The 7,363-nt window shown below is 43.2% G+C and overlaps 1 pseudogene; it reads left to right on the top strand.

The window, feature by feature from the left end:
- Positions 1–5,484: 5,484 nt before the first annotated feature.
- Positions 5,485–6,837, top strand: LOC100061952 (small ribosomal subunit protein eS4, X isoform-like; annotated as a pseudogene).
- The last annotated feature ends 526 nt before the right edge of the window (positions 6,838–7,363 follow it).

Below are 7,363 nucleotides of genomic sequence, written 5' to 3'. Positions count from 1 at the left end.
TGGCCACAAGCTTCCAGACCCCAGATGTCACCTCTTCACTCAACATTACCCAAAGCAGGAAGAGAAGGAGGGCAAACGGGCTTTCTCTCCAGGTGGCTCTGTCTTCACTCAGAGAGGAATATCTTGTCGAGAAGCTCCTCAAAGATCCCCCGACTCACCCAAAACTGCCCCTATACTAAACGTGCAAAGGAGAATGGGATTGCTATGGTTGAATGAAGCCAACAAGGATCCAGTCGCTTGGGGCTCCACAGCACATTGCTACCTGAACAAAAATCAGGGACTCTGGCAAGGAAGAACAAGGAATGGCTGTTAGATAGGAAAGGAAGTGTCTGCCACAGAAGTCTTAACTCTGCCCAGACCACATGAGGCTTAAAGACGTCTGCCCTCAGAGAAAATGTGGCATTCTGCAAGGAGGATGGAGGATGTACTCAAATTTTTTAATGCAATGTAGCCTTCTTATCCACTAGAAACTTCTGGAATTCAGAAAGGACCAGGAGGCAGATCTCTCATTCATTACCTCCTGAGCAGATTTTTTAACATCATAAGCCTCCTTTTCCATGTTTGTAAAAGGAGCTTATAACAGGACTTTCCTCAAGGGTGTGTTATGAGAATTTTAAAAGTTAATAGAAAGCACTTAGAACAGGTCTTCACCTGTGGCAAGCCCCAAATAAATCTTACCTCACTATTATTGCTCAGTGGTTATGGGAAATAATTTTGAGTTTCTACATAACCCGGGGCCACTGTTAGAAAATCATAAGAGCTTGAGAATTTTGAGATACCTAGGGCAGTTTCTGGGGCTGGTTTCATAGAAACGCACAATAAGGAAAGACTGAACATGAAGAGAGAAATTTTACGGGCTACACGTGTGACTTCTGACAGAAGAAGCTCAAAGCACTCACTCTGAACCAACAGAGACTTAGTGGACCCAAATCTGTCTCAGAATCCAGCAAAATCCAGGAAGCTAGCAGTGTGAAGTTACGGACCCTTACACAGTCTTGCTTTCTCTAAGTCACTTCAGGGGCCAATCTGAAGAAGTTCCAGTAAGAACTGTGGAGCACCAGAGCTTTGATCTGCCCTCAGAGGTGGTGCTGACGTTGTGACGCTGTGCTGTCTCCTTGCCACGGAGCTATTCCAGGAAGCAAGAGACTTTGAAACGACCCAGACGGCCTTTCAAGAGCTGTTGACAGGAGCAGGTGGGAGTCACCACAGCCAGCAGAAAATGCCGCTGGGAGTCACTGCAAGCAACAATATAAAGAGGAATGGCCACCAGGAACTGGAGCCCTGGCATCTCCTGTCACTGCGGACCGTGATCCACGAAAGCTGGCACCATCAATAACAATCTCTAGAAGACAGTGCTAGAAACTGCCGATGGAGTGGCTCCTCATCATTCAAAGCAGCAGACCCTAGGTCAAAACTGGGAGATCTTACTGCTGGGAAGTCCTGGCCCTCCTCACCATCGGTTCAATGGATCAAAGTGCTGGTCATTGAATAGCAAACTTTAGAGGGAACAACACGGTCTTGGAGTTAAAAGACCTGGACTTGAGTTCTGGATTTTCCATTCTGTGACCTTGGGTAAGTCCCTAATCCTCTGAGCTTCCAAGGATTTAATGAGCTAATATAGATGAAACTGCTTTATAACATAGAGAGTGGCAGGAAAATCAGAAACATTGTGATCATTATTTTTTTAAGTATAGTCCTCAATGAAGAGCAAAATTAACAATTTTGCACAAGAGGATCTGAAGGGAATATAGCCCCAGAAAATCTGAGGCGGGGCCCAAGCCAGTTTTAGAAACCAGTAACAGGAACCTGGCTGAAAGGATGAGGTTTGGAGAAGGAGAGTCTCACTAAAGAACGGGATCAGATTCAACTTTGCATTCTCAGGTCCTCGGGCCTCTGTGTGGATGTGGTACATGTTTTCAGTTGCTTAATGTGCTTGAAATCCCATTTTGTTTCAAACAAAAAGCCACCTGAAAGTTCCCTGAAGAGGGTTTTTTTTAAGGAAAATTTCAGCATGACATGTCTGTGGTTGATCTTCTGTCAGTGTAGTCCCTTCCAAAGTTCCTTGAGCAAACCAGAAGGCAGCAATACTTCAGCAGTTGGGAGAGAAGGACGCCTTACAAGATGCCATCACAGCTGCTGTGTTGCGCCAGGCCACCCTCCGGATACGTGCAGACGGGTGCTCTCTGCGCACCCCCGGTCTCGAGGATTTCCTGCACAGAGCAGAGCGCTCCCTCCCCGCCTCCCTCGCCTTGGGCACTGTCTTCTGTTTTGGCAATGAGCGGTGCTCCTGACAGACTCCATCTGCCGATCCACTTTGAGTTTCCACTGCACTGACATCTGGGATTCAAAACTATTCAATCTACTGTCAACAGAGCCTTCCTTTTAAAAAGAAAAAAACAATCAAGAAGTGAAAGAATCCAAACACTATCTAAAATGAAACAGAGAGCATTCCTTTTGTCTTGTTTTTTAAATAGAGCTCCCCGCCTCCAAATGTTTATTCTAGGATTAGGAAGCATGTTGTAGAAAGGGTGTTATGATCACCCTCTAAAAATCTTGTTTTTGTAATACTGAATTTACCATATGATATTAATTTGGGGAAAGAAAAAAAACAGGAAAGCAGCTCCAGCACAAAGAGTTCTGCAATGCAGTGCTGTGGAGTTTCAGTACTATGGCAAGAGGAAGAGCTCGAGAACTGATAATGTCTATTAACGTTTTCAGGCACAAAAGTGATGAAATTGTTTTGTTCGCGTCCACATTGACTCTTGCCTAGACTACTGCAATAGATTGAATTGGTACCCTACTTCCCAATTTTCTCCTCCTCTGATTCAGTCTCCAGAAACCATGTTCCTTAATCCCAAATCCGATTACACCCTGGCTCTGGCCAGAATGGTTTAGTTGACACCCATCACCTACAGAACTAGGGACTGTCCCCAACCTTGGTATCCAAGACCCCCTCAGTCATTCTCTACAGAGGTGATGCTGCCTCCCCCCCGCAGGGGGTATCTGAAAGTGTTCGGGGGATTCTTTCCAGTGGTCAAAATGACACGGAGCACCGCTGGATTTTAGAACGCTGGGATCAGGGCTATACGTTCCTTGAGATAACCAAAAACCATCCACCCCGAAATACAAATAACGTACCCATGGAGAAACTCTGAGCCTAACTTTTCAACTTTTCCTAACTTTATTTTCTACTCCTTCCTCTGTCATATCCAACAGCCCAGCCACCTTGACTAGTCCCACTTCTAATCTCAATGGCTGTGCTCACTCTGTTCTCTAGGTCTGAAATGTCCTTCCCAACTCACTGATCTTTGCCGCCTTCAATCCCTCAACACCCAGAATAAACTATTCCTATCCTCCGATCAGCATTAACTTTTCCCACTTCCGTGGTCCCACATCATTTTGCTTATACCGCTGCTTTCACGTTTATTGTATTCTGCTTTCTATTATTGCCATTTATATTCATCTTACCTCCACTCCCAAATAATATGTTCCTTGGGGCCAGGATCCTCCTTCTGCAGCTTTATATTCCTCAAACACTGAGTCCTCACTTCGTGCCTGGTACTTAGTAGATTGGTTCAATTTAATTGAATTAAACTCATTATTTTTCAATATTTTTTCTATCAAATATATGTTGGGACATTCTAAATTTTTTTAAACTCCTAGTGGATTTAATATGTAGTCTTATTAGTTCTTCACGGGCAAAAACCTGTTTGAGTAAATTGAAAAAATGGTTGGTTTCCTGCCCCTATAACATAGACAGGGTTAAATCCTTTCAAAAGAAACAACCAAAAGGAGTTAGTCTTCCAAAAGTCACAAGGGAAACGAAAATGTAATTTTTTGGTGTTACCCAGCGAGATGTTTGTGTACACATATCTCCCCAAATGACTAAACTTTACAAATTTCACTTGACTTTAACTCAACTTTCCAAAAAAAATTTTTTTTTAAGTCACCTTTGGATTGGGATGAAACGTGGAAAGTTTCAACTCAAAGTAAGATTTTTTTTTTTTTTCCTAGGAAGCTGTGAGCAAATGAAAACAGGGTTTGGCGGGAGCATTTTGCCACCTCTACCATAGGACGGGTCACTGCCGACAGCATCCTTGTTGATGCGACGTTTGGCAAAGGGCCTACTGCAGAAATACAGTCTGCGACTTTATTTTTCTGGAGATTTCATCCATGAAGATTTTCTTTTCCAGTTACAAAGTTCTCCCAAGAGGGACAGAGCTGCTTTTTGGAAACCTGTGACGTCTTGGCAAGGCCTACCCTGTTTACCATGGAAACTTGTCCTCGGGTAGAATTACAGCGTATGACCTGGTACCAGCATAGATGGATGTTTGATGCCTGCTATTTTCTCTTCATGTTCATTTGGAAATTATAAATCATGGAACCAGATCAAATAACTTTGATCTTTCCAGGTCATTCATTCATTGTGGCATACGGTCATATCTGCATGGACTTGAAAACACATTGGCAGATGACAGAACATATGTTACGATTAAAATGTTCAGGTTTGATTCTGGTTAATCTGCATAGGGTTGCCTGAGAAGGGCATTGATGTTTGTGAGCATGGATGGCTTATCTGTTGTTTTTTTCGTAGAGAGTTCTAAAATATCGTATGGCTTCGAAATTACATTGACGGGTTATATTTTTTTAAATGAGAAAGAGAGAAATTAACTAACCCTGCCTGCAAGCAGATGCTATCTGCTTTCTTCTAAATAACTGTTTAAAACATCTGGCCCAGGATTGTGGAGGAGATTTGTTTTTATGTCTTTGGGAAATAGTCTAGTTCGGGACCTCACCACTTCTTTCCTGGGTTACTGCAATAGTTTTCTAACTTGATCTCAGACTACAGCTCTTGCATCCCACCCTCAATCCGTCTGCCATACTCCTACTGGCACTGTCATTCAAAAAAAAGATCTGATCGCCCCAACCCAGTTGTTAAAACCCTCCAAAGGTTTTAGGAGAAAGTGCCAAATTTGCATGGCATGCAAAGTTCTATCTTAGCTTTTCCTCTTGATTCACACTACTTTCACTCTACATGCCGCATACCACATGCCACTCTCTCGGTTATCACTCAGTTGTGCATCTCTGCCTTTGAACCAGCTGCTCCCATGCATATAATGTCACCTCTGGAACACCGCACCCTTTCCATGGCTTGCTCCTATCCGTCTTTTAGCTCACATGCCACTTTCTCCAGAAACCAACCCAAATTTTCTCCTCTAGGAAAGGTGACCCCCACAAGCGGTCCAGTAAGACTTGTGTGTATCTCTAGGATGGCGGCCATCACACAGGACTGCATTTTAATAGCCATGGAAGTTCCAAGAGATCACATTTTACCCAGAGTCTAACAAATATCCTGGCATATAGATGGTACTCAATAAAAATTGGCAAAATTATGAATGAACAAAAGGGTGAACGAAGGCATAAAATTTTTGCATTTACATTATACTTGTTTTTCTGGTTATGCTTTCAGACATTGATATTCTTGAATTTGTCATTTTGAAGGAATCTAAGTGATCAGAATTATTTTTTCCCTTCCTGCAATTTTGAGAAAACAAAGTAGGTTTAAGAACCAAATTTGTCTCAAAGTTTAGACAAGCTAAAAAAAATTGAAGAATGCTCTTTTCATGGCTAGCACAGCCACAGCTCGTGGTCCCGAGGAGCATCTGAAGCATGGAGCAGCTCCAAAGCACTGGATGCTGATAAACTGACCAGTGTGTCTGCTCCCTGTCCATCTACCAGTCTCCACAAGCTGACAGAACGTCTTCCCCTCATTTTCTAAGGAACAGACTTAAGTATGCTCTGACAAGAGAAGAACTACAGAAGATTCGCATGCAGCAGTTCGTTAAGATTGACTGCGAGGCTGGAACTGATGTAACGTACCCTGCTGGTTCAATAGATGTCACTAGCATTGACAAGGCTGGAGAGGATTTTTGTCTTATCCACCACACCAAGGGTCGCTTGCCATTCATCATATTACACCTGAGGAAGCCAAGTACAAGTTATGCAAAGTTAGGCAGATCTTTGTGGGCACAAAAGGAATCCCTCATCGGATGACCCATGATGCTCACACCAACCACTACCCTGATTTCTCATCAAAGTGAATGATGTGATTCAGATTGATCTGGAAACTGGCAAGATTACTGATTTCATCAAGTTTAACACTGGTAACCTGTATATGGTGACTGGAGGTGCTGACCTTGGAAGAATTGGTGTGATCACCAACAGAGAGATATCCTGGTTCTTTTTCTTCTTTTCTTTCTTTGGTGAGGAGGATTGGCCTTGAGCTAACATCTGTTGCCAATCTTCCGCTTTTAGCTTGAGGAGGATTGTTGCTGAACTGACATCTGTGCCAATCTTCCTCTATTTTGTATATGGGACGCCACCACAGCATGGCTTGATGAGTAGTGTGTAGTTCTGCACCCAGGATCTGAACCCACAAACCCTGGGCCACCAAAGTGGAGCGCATGAACTTAACCACTACACCACTGGGCCGGCCCACCATCCTGGTTCTTTTGAGGTAGTTCATGTGAAAGATGCCACAGGCAACAGCTTCGCCACCCAACTCTCCAACATTTTTTTATTGGCAAAGACAACAAAGCACGGATTTCTCTTCCCCAAGGAAAAGGGATCCTCCTCACCATTGCCTAAGAGAAAGACGAGAGACTGGCCGCCAAACAGGGCAGTGGGTGAAATGATCCCTTGGTGACATGACTGGAGGGTCTTTGTACTTAATTAAAGATAGGATGGAGTGATTAAAAAAACAAAAAGAATTGAAGAACGGCACAAACCACTCACCAACTAAACGTTATCTATGCAGTCATCATGCAAATGATGTCGTGACCCTTTGCACTGTGTGCATTATATTGACCCACTCAGAGCAGCTCGAATAAAAATGCCAGCCTTAGCTTGTGACCAATAAGTTGCCTCCAGTTATTCATAGATATTGGTAATTTTTAGGATAAAATCATTTTAAATTCACTTAAATACAAAAGAATTAATGTAAATGATCTTCTTCAGCACTTTTGGTAAGAAGTATGTTATTAACCTGAATCAGCAGCAGGGGTTACAAATCCCCTTCAGATTTGAAATAATCTGCTTTCAGGATTTGTGGCTTTTCCACTTGTTCTCTTTTATTCCTGCATGTGCATTGACGATTCAAAGAGCCCAATTCTTGACTCCAGTGTCAATAAACCCAACTCCAGTCCAGAACTTGTGCTTCCTGATGTCTTCCACCCAGGCTCCAAGGGGTATAAGCAGTGTTTGAAATCAGCCTTCTATGTAGAAAAACAGTCTACAGTGTGATATGAAGTGCAGCAGACTTTCTAGCCCCGAAATACATCCCACCCTGCCCCCCGCCCTTACT

Source organism: Equus caballus, chromosome 5, assembly GCF_041296265.1.
Source record: "Equus caballus isolate H_3958 breed thoroughbred chromosome 5, TB-T2T, whole genome shotgun sequence".
NCBI lineage: Eukaryota > Metazoa > Chordata > Mammalia > Perissodactyla > Equidae > Equus > Equus caballus.
The sequence above is the reverse complement of the archived record's forward strand: the minus strand, read 5'-3'. Positions and strand labels throughout refer to the sequence as shown.